This window comes from Mobula birostris, chromosome 21 (assembly GCF_030028105.1).
Source record: "Mobula birostris isolate sMobBir1 chromosome 21, sMobBir1.hap1, whole genome shotgun sequence".
NCBI classification, from domain to species: Eukaryota; Metazoa; Chordata; class Chondrichthyes; order Myliobatiformes; family Myliobatidae; genus Mobula; species Mobula birostris.
In genome coordinates, this window is record NC_092390.1 from 36,318,569 (window position 1) to 36,339,347 (window position 20,779).

Sequence of the window (20,779 nt, forward strand, 5' to 3'; positions counted from 1 at the left end):
GTTCAATGAGAAGCTAAACAATTTTTTCATTGTCATCTGAAATTCTTCTACAATTTTGAACACTTCCAATAGATCTTTTTACCATTAATCTCTGATGTTCCAAACGTTAGTTCTGGAGGTCGCATATTACTGATATTAACTGACTAGTTATGGCTCTTCTCCATGGCTCTGTTAGTATTTCAGTATACGAGCACTTCCATATCAAGTGACCAAAACAGTGCAAGACACCCCAATTCTGATCTGACCTTTGATTTTGTTTAACCACCTTGGCATTTAGGTTCTTGGGATACAACATTTGAATGAAGACAGACCAAATAATCCAAAAAACTGTCTAATAAAATAGGAAATAAGATTGAAAGCAGATGACTAAATTGGAATATCTTACACTACTTACAAGAGGACTTAGTTGTGATGGAAAAAAAGCAAGATCTGCTGTGAATATTCATGGGATTGAGTAACTATTGTTAAGAAAAAAGATTTGAGATACTGAGATATTTTCCAGTAGATTAAAAAGGAGACTCTACTTGTAATTTATACTTGGCTATTGATGTATTAGGTATCCACTGTAAAATGTTTAGAGCTACTGGGATGATGAAAATATTCTCAATCAAGATTCCTATTGTGTTTTCTTTTTCAAAGACACTTACTGAACAGACTTAGATTTCAAATATTAAATGTGCTGCAGATTTTCCTTATATAGGATGATTACCCTTTATCCGAAATGCTTGAGGCCAGAAGTGTTTTGGAATTTGGATTTGGATAGCTTGCAATTGCAATCATTTCCAACTCTGAATTTCATGTGCTATTGGTAAGCCGTCTTTGTCTTACGCTTCCAAGAGAAAATCTGCAGATGCTGGAAATCCGAACAACACACGCAAAATGCTGGAGGAACTCAGCAGGCCAGGCAGCATCCCGCTGAAGGGTCTTGGCCCGAAACGTCGACTGTACTCTTTTCCATAGATGCTGCCTGGCCTGCTGAGTTCCTCCACCACTTTGTGTGTGTTGTTTGTCTTACACTTGTTCATCTCACACATGTAATAAGCAGTGAAGATGATGACACACCATTAATATAATGAAAATATAACGTGTGCAGGGTAATAAAAGCAGCATATCAGCATCAGGCGAATACGTGAATCAGATGTTAAACAGCAGCAAATAATGGCAGGTTTTCAGTTTCCACTTACAATGCTATGTTTTGAATAAAAGATTACAGAACACTATATTTGTATTTTACTTTTTTTTAGGTTTTATGTAAGGTATAAAACAATTAGCAACATAAACTTGATCTGGTTTTATATTTTCATCGGTGATACTTTAAAAATTTAATGCCATTATGTAGGGTATACTCCTATTCCAACATGTCAGTCCATGGCTTCCTTTTGTGCCATAATGAAGCCACCCTCAGGGAGGAGGAGCAACACCTATATTCCATCTGGGTAGCCTCCAGCCTGATGGCATGAATATCGATTTCTCCTTCCAGTAAAAAAAATCACTCCCCCTCCCTTCCTCTTCTATTGCTCACTCTGGTCCCTTACCTCATCTGACCTGCCTATCAGCTCCCCCTGGGTCCCCTCCTCCTTCCCTTTCTCCTATGGTCCACTCTCCTCTCCGATCAGATTCTTCCTGCTTCAGTCCTTTATCTTTCCATTCCACCTGGCTTCACCTATCACCTCCTACCTATCCTCCTATCCCTTCTCCCACCTTTTTATACTGATGTCTTCCCCCTTCCTTTCCAGTCCTGAAGAAGGATCTCAGCCCAAAACGTCAACTGCTTATTCATTTCCATAGACGCTGCCTGACCAGCTGAGTTCCTCCAGCATTTTGCGTGTGTTGCTTTGGATCTGCACATCTGCTCGTGTTTATAAAAACAAACAGCATTGTAGATTTGTTATAATACTAGATTTTTGTGATCAGCAGATGCTTTAAAAATTTAGTGCCATGCCTTTCCTTAAATTTCTGCAACCAGCCTACTGAAAATTCACAATTACCTTCAATTTTCAGTTCAACATGATAGAAGTTCACTTTTTTCATGATCGGTATACTGTTAAGTGGCATGTGTTCACTCTGATATCTGATTGAGATTTTCATTTTCCACTTTACACAGCGTTTCTCTATTTTTATTTGAATTCTGTTCTTCACATATGTCAGGTCACTTCTCAGAGCTCTCTGTCATACACAGTGACCTGCACACCTCCTGGGAAACTTCCCAGTGTCTTGTGGAATTTTCCATTTGTGACTTCATGTCAGCGCACAAACAAAACTTCAGATTTTGGAGGTTTTTGGATTTTGGAATTTTAGAAGAAGGAGTACGCAACTGATACTTCCAGTTATTGACTGATATCGGTTTAATTCAGTAGCTCCCAAACATCTTTGGATTACCACTCCCTTGGCTTCTAGACAACGTCCCCAATGCCCCCTTCTCACTTTCTGATAAAGAAGTTTGATTTACAATGCAGTGAAGGAAAATAGAAACTCCAAATTTAAAGCAGTAACAAATAATTGCAAAAGTGATTAAAATCCATTTAAAGCTACAAATAAAATGATATTTTTACTTAATTACTGTAAAAACAATTTTCATCAACGATTTTAGAGTGTACATTAGGATAGAGATTTTTTCTCAACCAAAGGTCTTGATAAGATTTTTTGAACCTTGGCTTCAACTCAAAATCATTGTAGTGAGGTCTATTCTTCCTCCATTCTTTCTGTTATTTCCTCATTTGCAGTGTTCAGGAATGGATGGTTTCATTGCCTCATTTGAAAAAACCCTTTTCACACAACAGACACTTTGGCTGGTGTTGGTTGCTAGGTGCTGGTGTAAATCCATATTTCAGATGCTCCACACTATACTGTCTGCACTTCTTTTTTGTTTGGTCTGCTTCTGCCATTTTCATTATGGATTCATAGCCACAGTCAATCACCTATTGTTTAAGTCTAACTTCAAGTGCTGCAATCAATAAAGGGGAAAGTTACGACATCATCATAGCTCAGGCAAAACCTGACTCTCTGCCTGAAGGTACATAAACTGGGGTAGCGATAACTCAGTTGAGCCGTGGGAAAGAGAAATGCAATCAAGACCATTTGAAAGGGTAGATTCTGAACTTTACCCCATGGAATGCCCTACCCTAATTCACAGGAGTGCATCACTGTCTGATTAGAGTTTGGGAATTGTACTGGCTAACACTGTACTACAGAATCAGAGTCACTAGCATGTGACATGAAATTTGTTAACTTAGCAGCAGGTCAATGCAATACATAATCAGAGGTTGACTCTGTAGCAGCTACGCAGGTTGACTCTGTGGTTAAGAATGCAGGGTGACTTGGACAGGCTGGGTGAGTGGGCAGATGCATGGCAGATGCAGTTTAATGTGGATAAATGTGAGGTTATCCACTTTGGTGGTAAGAACAGGAAGGCAGATTATTATCTAAATGGAGTCAAGTTAGGAAAAGGGGAAGTACAACAAGATCTAGGTGTTCTTGTACATCAGTCACTGAAAGCAAGCATGCAAGTACAGCAGGCTGTGAAGAAAGATAATGGCATGCTGGCCTTCATAACAAGGGGAATTGAGTATAAGGGCAAAGAGCTCCTTCCGCAGCTGTACAGGGCCCAGGTGAGACCACACCTGGAGTACTGTGTGCAGTTTTGGTCTCCCAAATTTGAGGAAGGACATTCTTGCTATTGAGGGAGTGCAGCGTAGGTTCACAAGGTTAATTCCCGGGATGGCGGGACTGTCATATGTTGAAAGATTGGAGCGACTGGGCTTGTATACTCTGGAATTTAAAAGGCTGAGAGGGAATCTTATTGAAACATATAAGATTATTAAGGGATTGGACACGCTGCAGGCAGGAAGCATGTTCACGCTGATGGGTGAGTCCAGAACCAGAGGCTACAGTTTAAGAATAAGGGGTAGGCCATTTAGAACGGAGTTGAGGAAAAACTTTTTCACCCAGAGAGTGGTGGATATATGAAATGCTCTGCCCCAGAAGGCTGTGGAGGCCAAGTCTCTGGATGCTTTCAAGAAAGAGATGGATAGAGCTCTTAAAGATAGCGGAATCAAAGGTTATGGGGATAAGGCAGGAACTGGATACTGATTGTCGATGATCAGCCATGATCACAGTGGATGGCGGTGCTGGCTCGAAGGGCCGAATGGCCTATTCCTGCACCTATTGTCTATTGTGTATTGTCTACAGTGTATTGGCCTTCATCAATCGTGGAACTGAATTTAGGAGCCGAGAGGTAATTTTGCAGCTATATAGGGCCCAGGTCAGACCCCATTTGGAGTACTGTACTCAGTTCTGGTCACCTCACTACAGGAAGGATATGGAAGCCATAGAAAGGGTGCAAAGGAGATTTACAAGGATGTTGCCTAGGTTGGGGAGCATGCCTTATGAGAATAGTTGAGTGAACTCGGCCTTTTCTCCTTGGAGCGACGGAGAATGAGAGGTGACCTGATAGAGGTGTATATGACGATGAGAGGCATTGATTGTGTGGATAGTCAGAGGCTTTTTCCCAGGGCTGAAATAGTTGCCACAAGAGGAGGCAGGTTTAAGGTGCTAAGGAGTAGGTACAGAGGAGATGTCAGGGGTAAGTTTTTTACTCAGAGAGTGGTGAGTGTGTGGAATGGGCTGCCGGCAGCGGTGGTGGAGGTGGATACGACAGGGTCTTTTAAGAGACATTTAGAGACGTACATGGAGCTTAGTAAAATAGAGGGCTATAGGTAAGCCTAGTAATTTCTAAGGTAGGGACATGTTCGGCACAATTTTATGGGCTGAAGAGCCTGTATTGTGCTGTAGGTTTTCTATGTTTCTAGCAGAGAGAGAGAAAAATAATAATAAATAAACAAGGATATCATTCTACGTATATTGAATAGATTATTAAAAAATGTGCAAAAACAGAAATACTGTATATTAAAAAAAGTGAGGTAGTGTCCAAAGCTTCAAAATCCATTTAGGAATTGGATGGCAGAGGAGAGGAAGCTGTTCATGAATCGCTGAGTGTGTGCCTTCAGGCTTCTGTATCTTCTACCTGATGGTAACAGTGAGAAAAGGGCATGCTCTGGGTGCTGGTGGTCTTTAATAACGGATGCTGCGTTTCTGAGACACCACTCCCTAAAGATGTCCTGGTTACTTTGTAGGCTAGTGCCCAAGATGGAGCTGACTAGATTTACACCCTTCTGCAGCTTCTTTTGGTCCTGTGCAGTAGCCCCTCCATACCAGACAGTGATGCAGCCTGTCAGAATGCTCTCCACAGTACAACTATTGAAATTTTTAAGTGTTGACATGCCAAATCACTTCAAACTCCCAATAAAGTATATCCGCTATCTTGCCTTCTTTATGACTACATCAGTTTATAGGGACCAGATTAGATCCTCAGAGATCTTGACACCCAGGAATTTGAAGCTGCTCACTCTCTCCACTTCCGACCCCTCTATGTGGATCGGTATGTGTTCCTTCGTCTTACTCTTCCTGAAGTCCACAATCAGCTCTTCCATCTTACTGACGTTGAGTGCCATGTTGTTGCTGTGGCACCATTCCACTAGTTGGCATATCTCACTCCTGTACGCCCTCTCGTTACCACCTGAGATTCTACCAACAATGGTTGTGTCATCAGCAAATATCTAGATGGTATTTGAGCTATGCCTAGCCATACAGTCATGTGTATACAGAGAGTAGAACAATGGGCTAAGCACACACCCCTGAGGTGCACCAGTGTTGATCGTCAGCGAAGAGGATATGTTATCACCAATCCACACAGACTGAATGGCAATAATATATGGGCCCAGCCCTTAAATAACACTATTACTTTAGTCCAGATTTCTCATGATATGCCAAATATAGAAGTGTCACATTGCTTTTCAACAACTATAACACGGCCTAGAGTAAAATTTAAGAGAACCATAAGACCGTAAGATATAGGAGCAGAATTAGGCCATTTGGCCCATCAAGTCTGCTCTGCCATTTCATCATGGCTGATCCAATTTTTCTTTCAGCCCCAATCTCCTGCCTTCTCCCCATATCCCTTCATGCCTGGAGCAATCGATAATCTACCAACCTCTGCCTTAAACTTGACCTCCACAGCTGCCTCTGGCAAAGAATTCCACAGATACACCACTCTGGCTGAAGGAACTCCTCCTCTTCTCCATTCTAAAAGGACACTCCTCTATTCTGAGTCGGTGTCCTCTGGTCTTAGACTCTCCCACCACAGGAAACGTCTTCTCCACATCCACTCTATCAAGGCCTTTCACCATTCGATAGATTTCAATGAGGTCACCTGAATTCTAGTGAATACAGGCCCAGAGCCATCAACTGCTCTTCATATGACAGGCCATTCAATCCCGGAATCATTTTCATGAACCTCCTTTGAACTCTCTCCAGTTTCAGAACATCTTTTCTAACATAAGGGGCCCAAAACTGCTCACGATACTCCAAGTGAGGCCTCAGCAGTGCTTTATAAAGTCTCAACATTACAACCATGCTTTTATCTTCCAGTCCTCCTGAAATGAATACTAACATTGCATTTGCTTTCCTCACCACAGACTCATCCTGCAAATTAATCTTGAGGGAGCCTTTGCACCTCAGTTTTTTGCATTTTCTCTCCATTTAGAAAATAGACAACTCTTTCATTTCTTCTACCAAATTGCATGACCATACACTTCCTGATTCTGTATTCCATCTGCCATTTCTTTGCCTACTCTCCTAATCAATCTGTCTTTCTGTAGCCTCTCCACTTCCTCAAAACTACCTGTCCCTTCACCTATCTTCATACTGTTACGTACCCCATACCCCATAATGGCTCCTTCATTAACATCTCCAAATGCTGCTTCATTGTGTGCCTTATCTCTCCCTCCCCTGAGGGAGAAACCAGCAGAAATGGATCACTCAGTTGGAGTCTGGATTACTAGAACTAAGAAAGTTTTATTAAAGAAACAAGCAACACAGTAATCGAAAGGATAATAAATGCAACAGTTCAGCAATGATAAACACACTTGTGCACAGAATTAAGATAACAGCATCAATCAAGCTCTATCGTTGTCTTGGGGTAAATGACCAATTTCAAAGTGACGCAAAGTTCAGTCCAATTTAGTAGTTCAGTTCGCAGTAATCGTTGCCATGGCGATGGACAACGTGGGAGTAGGGAGAGAGAGAATGAGAACGACTGATCATTCAAAACGGCTTCCACTCAAAGACCTGCGATATTGCTCACAAGCAGCTTTCGGACGAGTCCTTTGTGATGTCACCTGGGGTCACCGACCGTGACCCCTCCTCCAGATGCGGTCAATCCTCTGCAGTGAACCCGGCACCCAAGCGAGGGTGGACACACACCGGGTTCCCGCTGATCGTACCTTTCCACCCTGTGCGTTTATGGCCCGGTACTTCCCACCGACTTGTGAGAGGCGCACCGCTTCCAGGGTCTCGTTACCTCGGGTGTCGTGTGTGTCCTGCCTTAGCAAACCTGTCCCTTTTTATCCCCCTGCTGGGGTATCGCCTGTCCATCACTTCAAACAGTTCAGGGTTCAAAGGGGGAGCCGCTCTAGACAGCTCTCTCTCCCGTCCCTTCATTACACATCTCCAGATCGCCTGTCCATCACTTCAAACAGTTCAGGGTTCAAAGGGGGAGCCAATCTTGACAATACCCAGACTGATGGCTCCTTCATTAACATCTCCAAATGCTGCTTCATTGTGTGCCTTATCTCTCCCTCCCCTGAGGACAGGTGGCAGACCAACTGCTGATGCCACTGGTGCTAGCCCAGGCCAGCAAACATCTTAATTTATGAGTATTCTCGTCACAGTACCATCTGTAAAGTTTGCCACAAAGCCATCAAATCATCATCCAAATCATTGACATATAACGTAAAAAGAATAAGTCCCAACACAGACCCCTGTAGAACACCACTAGTTAGCGGTAACCAACCAGAAAAGGCTCTCTTTATTCCCACTCTTTGTCTCCTGCCAATCAGCCACTGCTTTAACTATGCTAGAAAGTTTCCTGCAATATCATGGGCTTGTGGCTTGTTAAGCAGCCTCATGTGTGACACCTTGTCAAAGGCTTTCTGAAAATCCAAGTATTCAACATCAACCCATTCTCCTCTGTCTATTCTGCTTGTTATTTCTTCAAAGAATTCCAACAGATTTGTCAGGCAAGATTTTCCCTTGAGGAGACTATGCTGACTATAGCCTATTTTATCATGTGCCTCCAAGTACCCTGAGACCTCATCCATAATAATTGACTCCAACATCTTCCCAACCACTGAAGTCAGACTAACTGGCCTATAAATTCCTTTCTTCTGCCTCTCTCTCTTCTTGAAAAGTGGAGTGATATTTGCAATTTTCTAGTCTTCTGAAACCACTCCAGAATTTAGTGATTCTTGAAAGACCATTCTAATGCCTCCACAATCTCTTCAGCCACCTCTTTCAGAACCCTGGGGTGTACACCATCTGGTCCGGGTGACTTACCTGCCTTCAGACCTTTCAGTTTTCCAATAAACACCTCTCTAATAACAGTAACTTCACACACTTCATGACCCCTGACACCTGGAACTTCCACCATACTGCTAGTGCCTTCCACAGTGAAGACTAATGCAAAATACTTATTCAGTTTTTCCGCCATTGCTACCTCTCCTGCATCGTTTTCCAATGGTCCAATATCACCTCCCGCCTCTTTTACACTTTACATATCTGAAGAAACTTTTTAATATCCTCTTTAATATTACTTAGCAGGCTGGTGGCGTAGTGGCATCAGCGCCGGACTTCGGAGCGAAGGCTCTGGAGTTCGAATCCAGCCGGCTCCCTTGCACGCTTTCCATCCGTGCTGGGTTGAGCGTCAAGCTAGCAACTCGGCCTCGTAAAAGTAAGAATGTCTGCTAAAAAAACGCCGTCATGAACGGCGTCCCGATGACTCCACTCGCTTAAGGGCTTTCTTCTTCTTCTTCTTCTTTAATATTACTGGCTAGCTTAATTTTGTATTTCATCTTTGCTTTCTTAATGACTTTTTTAGTTGCCTTCTGCTAAAAACTGCTCAATTCTCTAACTTCCCACTAATTTCTGCTCTATTATATGCCCTCTCTTTGTCTTTTATGGTGGCTTTGATGTCACTTTTTAGCCACAGTTGTGTCACCTTGCCTTCAGAATACTTCTTCCCTTTTTGGATATATATATATCCTGTGCCTTCAGAGTGGCTTCTAGAGATTCCAGCCATTGCTGCGCTGCCATCATCCAGTGTTCATTCCCAATCAATCATGGCCAACTCCACTCTCATGCCTCTGTGATTCCCTTTTCTCCACTGTAATACTGATGCGCCTGACTTCAGCTTCTCAAGTTTCCGGGTGAATTCGATGATGTTATGATCACTTCCCCTAAGGACTCCTTTACCTGAATAGTCATAGTCATACTTTATTAATCCCGGGGGAAATTGGTTTTCATTACAGTTGCACCATAAATAATCAATAGTAATAGAACCATAAATAGTTAAATAGTAATATGTAAATTACACCAGTAAATTATGAAATAAGTCCAGGACCAGCCTATCGGCTCAGGGTGCCTGACCCTCCAAGGGAGGAGTTGTAAAGTTTGATGGCCACAGGCAGGAATGACTTCCTATGACGCTCTGTGTTGCATCTCGGTGGAATGAGTCTCTGGCTGAATGTACTCCTGTGCCCAACCAGTCCATTATGTAGTGGATAGGAGACATTGTCCAAGATGGCATGCAACTTAGACAGCATCCTCTTTTCAGACACCACCGTGAGAGAGTCCAGTTCCATCCCTACAACATCACTGGCCTTACAAATCAGTTTGTTTATTCTGTTGGTGTCTGCTACCCTCAGCCTGCTGCCCCAGCACACAGCAGCAAACATGATAGCACTGGCCACCACAGACTCGTAGGACATCTTCAGCATCATCCGGCAGATGTTAAAGGACTTCAGTCTCCTCAGGAAATAGAGACAGCTCTGACCCGTCTCGTAGACAGCCTCAGTGTTCTTAGACCAGTCCAGTTTATTGTCAATTCGTATCCCCAGGTATTTGTAATCCTCCACCATGTCCACACTGACCCCCTGGATGGAAACAGGGGTCACCGGTACCTTAGCTCTCCTCAGGTCTACCACCAGCTCCTTAGACTTTTTCACATTAAGCTGCAGATAATTCTGCTCACACCATGTGACAAAGTTTCCTACCGTAGCCTCAACCTCATCTCCCTTGCTGATGCATCCAACTATGGCAGAGTCATCAGAAAACTTCTGAAGCTCTCTAATCAATTCTGGATCATTGTACAACAGCCAGTCCAGAACTGCTCATCCCACAGTGGGCTCAGCCACGAGCTGCTCTTTAAAGCCATCTCGTAGGCACTCTAAAAATTCACCATCCTGGAATCCAGCACCCACCTGATTTTCCAAATCTACCTGCATATTGAAATGCCTATGAGAATTGTAACATTGCCCTTTTAGCATGCATTTTCTATCTCCCATTGTAATTTGTAGACCACATCCTTACTACTGTTTGGGGTCTGTATGTAACTCCCATCAGGGTCTTTTTACCCTTGCTGTTCCTTAGCTCTAGCCACAATGACTCGACACCTTCTGACCCTATGTCACCGCTTTCTGATTATTTGATTACATTTTATACCAAGAGAGGAACGCCACCCCTTTGCCTTCATGCCTGATCTTTCGATACAATGTGTATCCATGGACATTAAGCTCCCAACTATAATCTTCTTTCAGCCATGATTCAGCGATGCCTACAACATCATACATGCCAATCTGCAACTGTGCTACAAGTTTATCTCCCTTATTCCATATACTGTGCACATTCAGAATCAGAATCAGAATCAGGTTTATTAACACCGGCATGTGACGTGAAATTTCTTCATTTAGCAGCAGCACTTCAATGCAATACATAATCTAGCAGAGAAAAAAAAAATTAAAAAATAAATAAATAAACAAGTAAATCAATGACATATATTGAATAGATTTTAAAAATATACAAAAACAGAAATACTGTATATTAAAAAAAAGTGAAGTCGTGTTCAAAGATTCAATGTCCATTTAGGAATCAGATGGCAGAGGGGAAGAAGCTGTTCCTGAGCTGCTGAGTGTGTGCCTTCAGGCTTCTGTATCTCCTACCTGATGGTATTCAAATATAACACCCTCAGTCCTGTATTCACCCTTCTCAATTTTGTAAACTTTTTACATTACAGCTCTTCCTGATGACTGAAATTTTGCCCTATCAACAGCCTCTCCTCACTACACATTGCCTCTGTTTGTAAACCAGCTGCCTCATCTTCAGCACTGTCTTCCACCATTCTTGTGATACTTCTTGCATTGGAATATATGTCCCTCAAGACACTCGTCACACCATGTTCACACATTTGATTCCTAACCTTGTCTGAGGTCTTACCAACATCTGCCTGCACAATCTCTCCATTAACTGTTCCGGCACACTGATTCCCATCCCCCTGCAACTCTAGTTTAAACCCCCCTGTGCAGCATTAACAAACCTTCCCACTAGGATATTAGCCCCCCTCCAGGTCAGGTCCAAACCATCTCTTCTGTTCAGGTCCCACCTTCCCTAATGATCCAAAAATCTGATGCCCTCTCTCCTACACCAAACCCTTAGCCACATATTTAATTGTAAAATCTTTATAGTTCTGGCCTCACTAGCATGTGACACGGGTAGCAATCCTGAGATCAGAACCCTGGAGTTCCTGCTCTTTAACTTAGCACCTAACTCCCTGAACTCCCTATGCAGAACCTTGTCACTCATCCTGCACATGCCTTTCATACCGACATGGACAACGGCTTATGACTGTTCGCCCTCCCACTTAAGAATGCTGATGACTCGATCCAAGATGCCCTAGACCCTGGCACCCGGGAGATAACATACCAGCTGGGAATCTCTTTCTCACCCACAGAACTTCCTGTTCAATCCCCTAACTAATGAACCCCTTATCACAACAGTGTGCCCCTTCCCTTCTGAGTCTCAGTGCCAGAGATCCAATCACTGTAACTTTCCTCTGTACAGTCAACTCCCCCCACTCCCGACAGTATCCAAAGTGATATACCTGTTGTTGGGGGGGGTGGTCACAGGGGTACCCTGCACTGGCTCCTTAACCCCTTTCGCCTTCTTGACTGTCACCCGGTTTCTTGTGCCTCTCCCCTTAGGTGTAACTTCCTCTCTATGTGTCTTTTGTATCACACTTCAGCCTCCCAAATGATCTGGAGTTCTTCGAATTCCAGCTCCAACTTCTTAGTGTGGATTACTGGAAGCTGCAGCTGGATGCACTCTTCGCAGGTGTAGTCATCAGGGACACTGGAGGTCTCTCTGCCTTCCCATATCCCACAAGATGAGTATTTAACCATCCTGTCTGGCATTGGCACTGTCCTAGCTGAGCAGCTATAAAGAAAGGAAGGAGAAAAAAAACAACATGAGCTTTTCTTTTCTTTTGCTTTCTTTGATTGAAGCAGCTTTTGGCTGAAGCCTCGAAGAGCTAAAGCCTCAGGCTCACCACTCTGACTCTGCCCAGTCTGACGGAAGCCCCTGCAATGAGGGCCGCTGTGCCTGGCCCTGCCTTCCTCTGCTATACTCATGCTAATCAGTCCCAAATGCCGACTGGTCGCTGGTCAAAGCTCTTTTTCACTGTAGTGACCCACTGCTCCCTTTTCTACTCGGGCAGTGGACCTGAGTGAAAACCCCTCCTCTCGAAACTTCCAATGGATTAACACATGAAGAGATGATTACTTGATCATTGTAATCAATTATGAGGCGCTGAGGATCAAATGATTATAAGTAATTCATTTCTTAAATTAAGCCTGTAATCCCTAAGCTTCCCTCCCTTGCTACTGAGCGACACCCACCGCCCTCTTAGGAACTTCCACTGCTCCTGAGACGGGGAGCAATATCGCCCGCTTTGTGAACCACTGGGTTAATCAATGTAGTGCCAGCATACTTTATGTTGCTTTCTCAGGAAGAACTATGTGAAGTAACCAAGCTTCTTATCAGAAATTCAGGAACCTGTACAGCAGGTTACAGAATTTGTTCACTAAATACTTTGGCTGGTTGACAAAGCTCGGCAGAAGTTGACAGAAAATGCCCTGGAATGAGTCAATCAGGGCAGCTATTTTAATTTCACTGATGTTAATAACCCTGGCTTTGAATTTTGTACATTAACTTACTCGCTAAAGGATTTGTAATAAACATAAATAAGCTGAGTTTTTCTAATCTTCCCTTTCTTATACACTTTTGTAAATTGTAATCCAAACTGTCAAAGATAATTTATGCAGTACATCTCATGTTGCATATTTTATAAATGAAAACAATCTTTCTGCAGTGCGTTTAATGATGGTGGAATTCTCAAACTCTGTTTTCCGTAGAGTCTTGTTTCTGTTGCTTTGAGATACCCACATTCATCAACTGAGTCTTTGGTGATTCTAGTCTGTCTGTTATAATCAAGAAATCTATTAACTGAGAGTTAGCAACAATTGTATATTGCACTGCGGAGTGTTGTTCATGATATTTTAGGATTTTGTGATAGCCTATCATTGTTATAGATTTTGTGATTAGGGACTGGTATTAACTATTTCTTTAAATGAATATTGATTTGTAATCTGTTATGATATGTTAAATTATTATGTGGGTTTGCTTTCTTCAAAAACGAGGATCAATTAGCATTTGGATTAGTTTATGGTGTTTGTTATCACTGGCTACAACACCATAGCCGCAGCGTCAGATTAAATTGTATAAATATCCATTTTGCTGATGAACTTATAAAGTTATACTAATTGTAAAGTTATACTCACAAAAATCAGAAACAAGCCCTTTGGTCCACTATGTCTATGCCCATCAGTAAGTCCACTGTTTATGATGTACATTCTATCTTTATTAGAAACGCATTAACTCATAGTTATTAAGAATAAATTCCATTTGCTGTAAAGTAAAGTAAAGATCTTACTGAAGTCCAGAAAACCACAATAGCTGTACTCCACATCAATGTCAAACAAAACTCAATTAAGTTAGTCAGACAGGATGACCCACCAACAAATCTGTCTAGTCCTAACCAATCCCTGTCTTTCCAATAATTCCATTCTATTGACAGGTATGTAATTATCTAGTTTATCTTGGTTTCCTGTCTTGATAAAGGCACCATATTTGCAGTCTTACCGTCATCACGCACCTCATTTGTGGCCAGCAAAGATATAACTATCTCTGCCCAGCAATCTCCCCCTCCCCCACCCCTTGTCTTCTCAAAGAGGCCTAATATTCATCAGGCTGTGGAAATTCAATCACTTTTATACCATTAATACTCAAGTAATTACATAATGATAATAATCATTTACTTTAATGTCAACATGCTCTTGAATATCTACCCCCAACCTACAAAAATCTGCCCAATAAGGTTGTTCTCTCTAGTGATTAGATATGAACCGTATTCATTTAAGACCTCACCCACGTCCTCAGGCTCCACACATAGATTACCATCGAATGTAGCAAATCAGAGAGATTGTTTAATGGTTAAAAATCTGCCATTTCATTATGCAAAATGGTATTTAATCATTAACTTCAGAAATCACACTAAACTTTTAAATTAGCTAGAGACTTACATGATCTGAAAACTGAAAGCTAAAGAGCTGCTTATACTGGAGAGTGTACAATTATGCTATCTAGCCATTGCTGCTAGAGGGTACCAGACACTACCTGTTTCACCAGCTGAAACTTGTATCATGTTGAAGTACATCAGCTTTTGTGGATTTCTGTAAGACATAGATCGATACGGATGAATGGAGGATACTGAAAACTCCAAAATTACAATTTGAAAAACAGTGTAATAGAAAATTAAGATTTTCTTTAGATTTCACAATTGCAATTGCCACTCAAAATATAAACTTGTCGTCCTTTCAACAAGTTAATATAAACAAAAAGAGGGGCCAGCTATGAGTTGTTTGTAGCCAAGGCAGAAGGAAAGAGCATATTAGGTATTTTCTGCCCCCAGGGCAGATTGCTGTGGTAGACTCAGATGAGACATAAATAACCTCCTTCCTTCCTGCTCCTCCTCCATAATTATTCCCAACATCAAAGGCTGAGCAAAGTCTTTGGGAGTACAGCAGGCCAAAACAAGCCTCGAGATGCACTCCTCTGGGTAAAACAGGCTCCTCCAGATCAATCCAGTCCATGGGATCATTGTGCGAACACACCTGTGGCTGCAGGTGAACTCTTGACACTGTCATCTGCACTTCCTTTCAAGAACCATACGATTAGTGAATAATTCTTGTCTTCCAGATGCCCCTGTTTATTTGTCAAGGGGATTCACATCAAGATGGCATAATCCTCTTGGAAAGAGTGAAGGCATTGTGACTACAGTAAGAATAGCAGGTGTTGACTTTCCAAGATGCACCGATTATGGAAAAGGGAGTGGAATCCCTTCCAGCAGCCACATATCTCTGGATTCAAATAAGGTCCCCTGCAAAATAGAAGGAGCACCGTCAGTGATAGTCTCCTCAGTAATGACAGCCCCCAGCCCTAGCAATGCTGTGAGTTCATCTGCCTGCTGCTTTTATTTATGTATTACTGAGATACAGCATGGAGTAGGCCCTTCCTGCCTTTTGAGATGTGTTGCCCAGCAACCCCCATTTTAACCCTAGTCTAACCATGGGACAATTTACAATGACCAATTAACCTTCCAACTGGTCTTTGGGCCATGGGGAGAAACCGGTGCACGCAGAGGAAACCCACGCAGTTACGGGGAGAACGTACAAACTCCTTACGGACAGCGGCAGGAATTGAACCTGGTTCACTGGTACTGTAAAGCGTTGTGCTAACCACTGCTTTGCTCTCTGGCATTGCACTGTGAATGTGGCCTTGGTTCTCTTCTCGCGGAGAATGCCTGCAGCCTCCTTTACAGTGAAAACCAAGCTTATATTGTGTTTCCTTCCAATTTCATCTTAAAGTTTAAGATTGGCTTTATTTTGTCAAATGTACTTTGAAACATATTAGAGTGAAATACACCATTTGCATCGCCGGCCAACACAGTCTGAGTATGCGCTGGGGACAATCCACAGCATCAACGTGCTTCTAGGCCGATATACCATGCCCATAATTTCCGCCGCTGTCTGTAACGAGTTTGTACATTCCCCCCATGACCATGTGGGTTTCCTCCAGGTACTCGGGTTTCCACCCACAGTCCAAAGATGTACTGCTTGGTAGATTAATTGGTCATTGTAAGTTGTCCCGTGATTAGGCTAGCATTAAATTGCAGCTTGAAGGGCCTGAAGGGCTAATTCCGCACTGTATCTCAATAAATAATAATAAAAAAGATAACTTCCTAACCCTAAACTGTATGTCTTTGGGATGTTAGGAAATCAGATCACCCAGAGGAAACACACACAGGATCTTTACAGATAGCGGTGGGAATTGAAGCCCAGTCTGATAGCTGGCGCTGTGAAGCACTGCACTCACCACTATGTGACCATCCCATCGTGGAGTAAGAAACTGATGTTTGTGGTGGCCTTTACTGACAAAACAAACCTTGCAAGCCTCTGCCAATGTAGTACGTGAGTTTTAGTGGAGGACAGTGAACCCCAGGGGGAGTGCAGGTAGCAAAATCATAAACTGATTGCCCTTGATGAACTAGATGCTTGCTGAGGACACTTCACGCCATCTTCCAGCAGGTTTTCCTCAATTCTCGGTGTCCAAAGAGAAAAGGACAGTAAAATGCCCATGGTCAGCACCAGTGAGATTCAGATGAGACCTTTGAAGAGCTGCTCTAAATTTGAAAATTGATGAGTCTGCAATAAAATTGAACATCTTAGATTATCTTAGATCTTAGATTAGTGGTCAAAGAACACTGAGGCTGTCTACAAGAAGGGTCAGAGCCGTCTCTATTTCCTGAGGAGACTGATGTCCTTCAACATCTGCCGGACGATGCTGAGGATGTTCTACGAGTCTGTGGTGGCCAGTGCTATCATGTTTGCTGTTGTGTGCTGGGGCAGCAGGCTGAGGGTAGCAGACACCAACAGAATCAACAAACTCATTCGTAAGGCCAGTGATGTTGTGGGGATGGAACTGGACTCTCTGACGGTGGTGTCTGAAAAGAGGATGCTGTCCAAGTTGCATGCCATCTTGGACACTGTCTCCCATCCACTACATAATGTACTGGTTGGGCACAGGAGTACATTCAGCCAGAGACTCATTCCTCCAAGATGCAACACAGAGCGTCATAGGAAGTCATTCTTGCCTGTGGCCATCAAACTTTACAACTCCTCCCTTGGAGGGTCAGACACCCTGAGCCAATAGGCTGGTCCTGGACTTATTTCCATCTGGCATAATTTACATATTACTATTTAATTATTTATGGTTTTATATCGCTATATTTATACTCTATTCTTGGTTGGTGCAACTGTAACGAAACCCAACTTCCCTCAGGATCAATAAAGTATAACTATGACTATGACTATGACTATTCATCAGAATGTTAACAGGGAGAAACCAGATATAAAGAAAGCTGCAGGAGTGGGCTCTGGTTATCTTGCTAGCTAGAAAAACATATTTCGGAACAATGTGCCTACTCATTCTTCAAATGAAATAGGAAGGTCAACTGAGTAATTCGTTTGGGCGGCTCATCATAAGATGTTGATTTTTGACTTGCAAAATAATGTCATTGTTCTGTTCTGAAGCCACTAGAATGTAAATTCAAACCAATAGCTGATATTTAACTTTAGCACAACTCAGTTGCACAGTTGCAAGATGTTAATTTGGAGTAAAGACTGTAATATAGGATTGTAATTGACAATTGAAAAGCTATCTTGGAATTGGATCTCAGAATGATAGGATGGTTACAACGTGGAAGAAGACTGTTCTGCCCATTGAGTCCAGACAAACTCTACATAGAGAGAAATCCAATCCAATCTATTTCCTCACCTTTCCCCATAGCCCTGCAAATTCATTCTGTCCAGTTACTGATCCAGTGTCCCCTTTGAACACTACAGTGGAATCTTCTTCTACTATCTCTAATCTCTCACTTTCCAAAGGAATAACTCCTCATGCAACTTCTGATCCTTTTGCCAATCACCTTCATTTTATGCTTCCTAGTTCTTGACCTTCAGACAATGGCAGCAGATGCTTTCTACCTTTTCTATCTATACCCTTCGTGATATTGAAATACTTCCCCTCACACTTTTTTTCTGTTCTAATAAGAACACCCAAGCTTCTCCACTCTCGTACACACAGACTTAAAATCACTCATCTGTAGATTCATAGAACACAGAACAGGCTCTTCGGCCCACAATGTTGTGCTGAACCAAATAACTGACCAAACGAATCCCTTATGCCTATACAACATCCATATTCTTCAATTTTCCTCACATTCATGTGTCTATCTAAACATTTATTCCTCCACCACCACCCCAGGCAGCACATTCCAAGAACTCACCAATCTCTGTGTAAAAAAACTTGCCCATCATATCTCCTTTAAACTTAGCCCCTCTCACCTTAAATGCATGCCTTCTGGTATTAGACATTTTGACCTTGGCAAAATGATCATTGAAGAGGGATTGGTAAATTAATTACGATCCAAGAAATTGAAAAGAGGGCCCTGAAACCTGAGAAGAGCTCCTAAGGAGGTCGTGGAAATTGTGTCTTGTACACTGAAGCACAAGTCATTACTAATCCATGAAGAAAAGCAAAGTACCAGTGGCAACCTTGGGAGAAGTCCACTTCACTCTTCCCCACTCATTCACTCCTGTTCTTTGTTTTCTCTTCCTTAGTCAATTTTCTACAACCTTCTTGTTTCCTTGGGTGTCAACCTTGATCACAAGCCAATGGTGTGACACTTCATCAAATGTCAACATTTACCACCCAAACATCATCTTCCCTATCCCCATTAACGTTCCCAACTAATATTTTTATCACTTTAAATCTGAGCTTTCTTTGTAGACAGCCTGCTTCATACTTGTCTTATCAACCTAGCACCTATCAGGTGCTTTTATTTTCTGTTCTACCTTACTCCATCTTTTTGGTTATTTGTGCAATTCTAGCTTTAATTTCCCTATCCTTCTCCTTACATAGAAACACCTCCATTTCAAAGGCCTTCAGTTGTTCAGATAGTAGATTAGTGTAGGATTATGGTCTGACATTTCTGAGGACTCTAATTTTTATAGAAAGAACAAACCTGATTAACCAAGTGGCCTTCAATGGAGTAACAAAAATTATAACATTTCCAGACTACACAGGAAAATCAAATCAGTGCATTTATTCCATTGTAGATGAGCAGGGACATCAATTGATGTTAGAGTCAGGCTCATCATTGATATCATTAATGATGATCAGGTTTGCTTACATTTAAGAAGCTTTATCCAGCATACCACCGAAATTTCAAAAAAAAGAGGAGAAAACTAAAAATTAAAATGCTTTATTTCCCACTTGCAATCTTCGTGGAGCATACAAAAGAGATTTTCAGCTTGATAACAGACAAGACTGGTATGGTAGATTAAAATAAGATCAGTAGATTGCAGATAATGTGGAAAATATTTTGTAATGAAGTCATTAAAAAATCCTTGAAACTAATACGTTTTTCAACATTGTCAGAAACTGAATCAGAATCAGGTTTATTGTCACCGACATGTGTTATGAAGTTTGTTAATTTTACAGCAGTACAATGCAATACATGATAATATAGAAAGAAAAAATAAGTAAATTAATTACAGTAAGTATATATATATTGAATAGATTAAAAATAGCTTAAAAACAGAAGTAATAGATTTTTTAAACAATGAGGTAGTGTTCATAGGTTCAATGTCCATTCAGGAATCGTATGGCAGAGGGAAAGAAGCTGTTCCTGATCGTGTTTTGTAACTAAACATTGTGAAAGTGAGGAGAGCTGCATAGTGTTGGCTGCTGAAACTGTAATTAGCTTTGACAATTTAAAAGCTATTCTGAAATGGGAAAGTTTGTGGTCATTTGATTTAATCACAATACAAGATGTCTGTTAATCTGATATCTCTCTCTCGAGCTCAAAGTACTCTTGCCACTTTACAGTTTGCTTAATTGAACTCTAATTCAATATTTTCTAATAAAAAGTAGCTGTGTTCTCCAATGTCAAAACTGTTTCATATCCTTAAGAGACCCTGACCATTGTACTGATTTATTTATATCCGGTCCCAAGAACCAGCACTAAAATTAACTGTTCAATATACAAAGAATACATATTTTGGAAACAAAGCCAAGACGACCTTGAAGTGCCAGATTTTCCTAACTGATTGCATAGTTTATTAGTTCATTTAGTGTTGACTAGTTCCATGTGTATATTTATATATCAGAACCCACTGTATTATAATTGGCAAAGGAGAGAAATGTCACATAGCTTTTATTAACACCCTTGGCTTTTTAACTTCAAGCATCAGAATGTCACTGATCAAAAATGCTTCATGAGATCAGCCGTTAGCTCTGCAAACATTTTAAACCATCACCTGCTCTTCCTTGCATGAGCTATAGCACAATCATACAACAGAAGGAACAGGCTGAATCATAATATAAGTGGATAGGGGCTGGATCCCATGGTTCTAGTCATTGAGTTATACAGGCCCTTTGGCCCATCTCAGATATGCTGACCACAATACTACACTGATCAGATTTTGCATGAACTTCTTTCCCATGTGAGTACCTACCCAAGTACATTTTAAACTTGCATTGGGGTTAGGGTGTCTGACTTCACTGAATTCTCTGGCAGCTCATTCTATATAGCAACCACTGTGTGAAAAACCCGCCCTGATTAAAACTGAAAACTTCGGAAGCAGGAAACCAA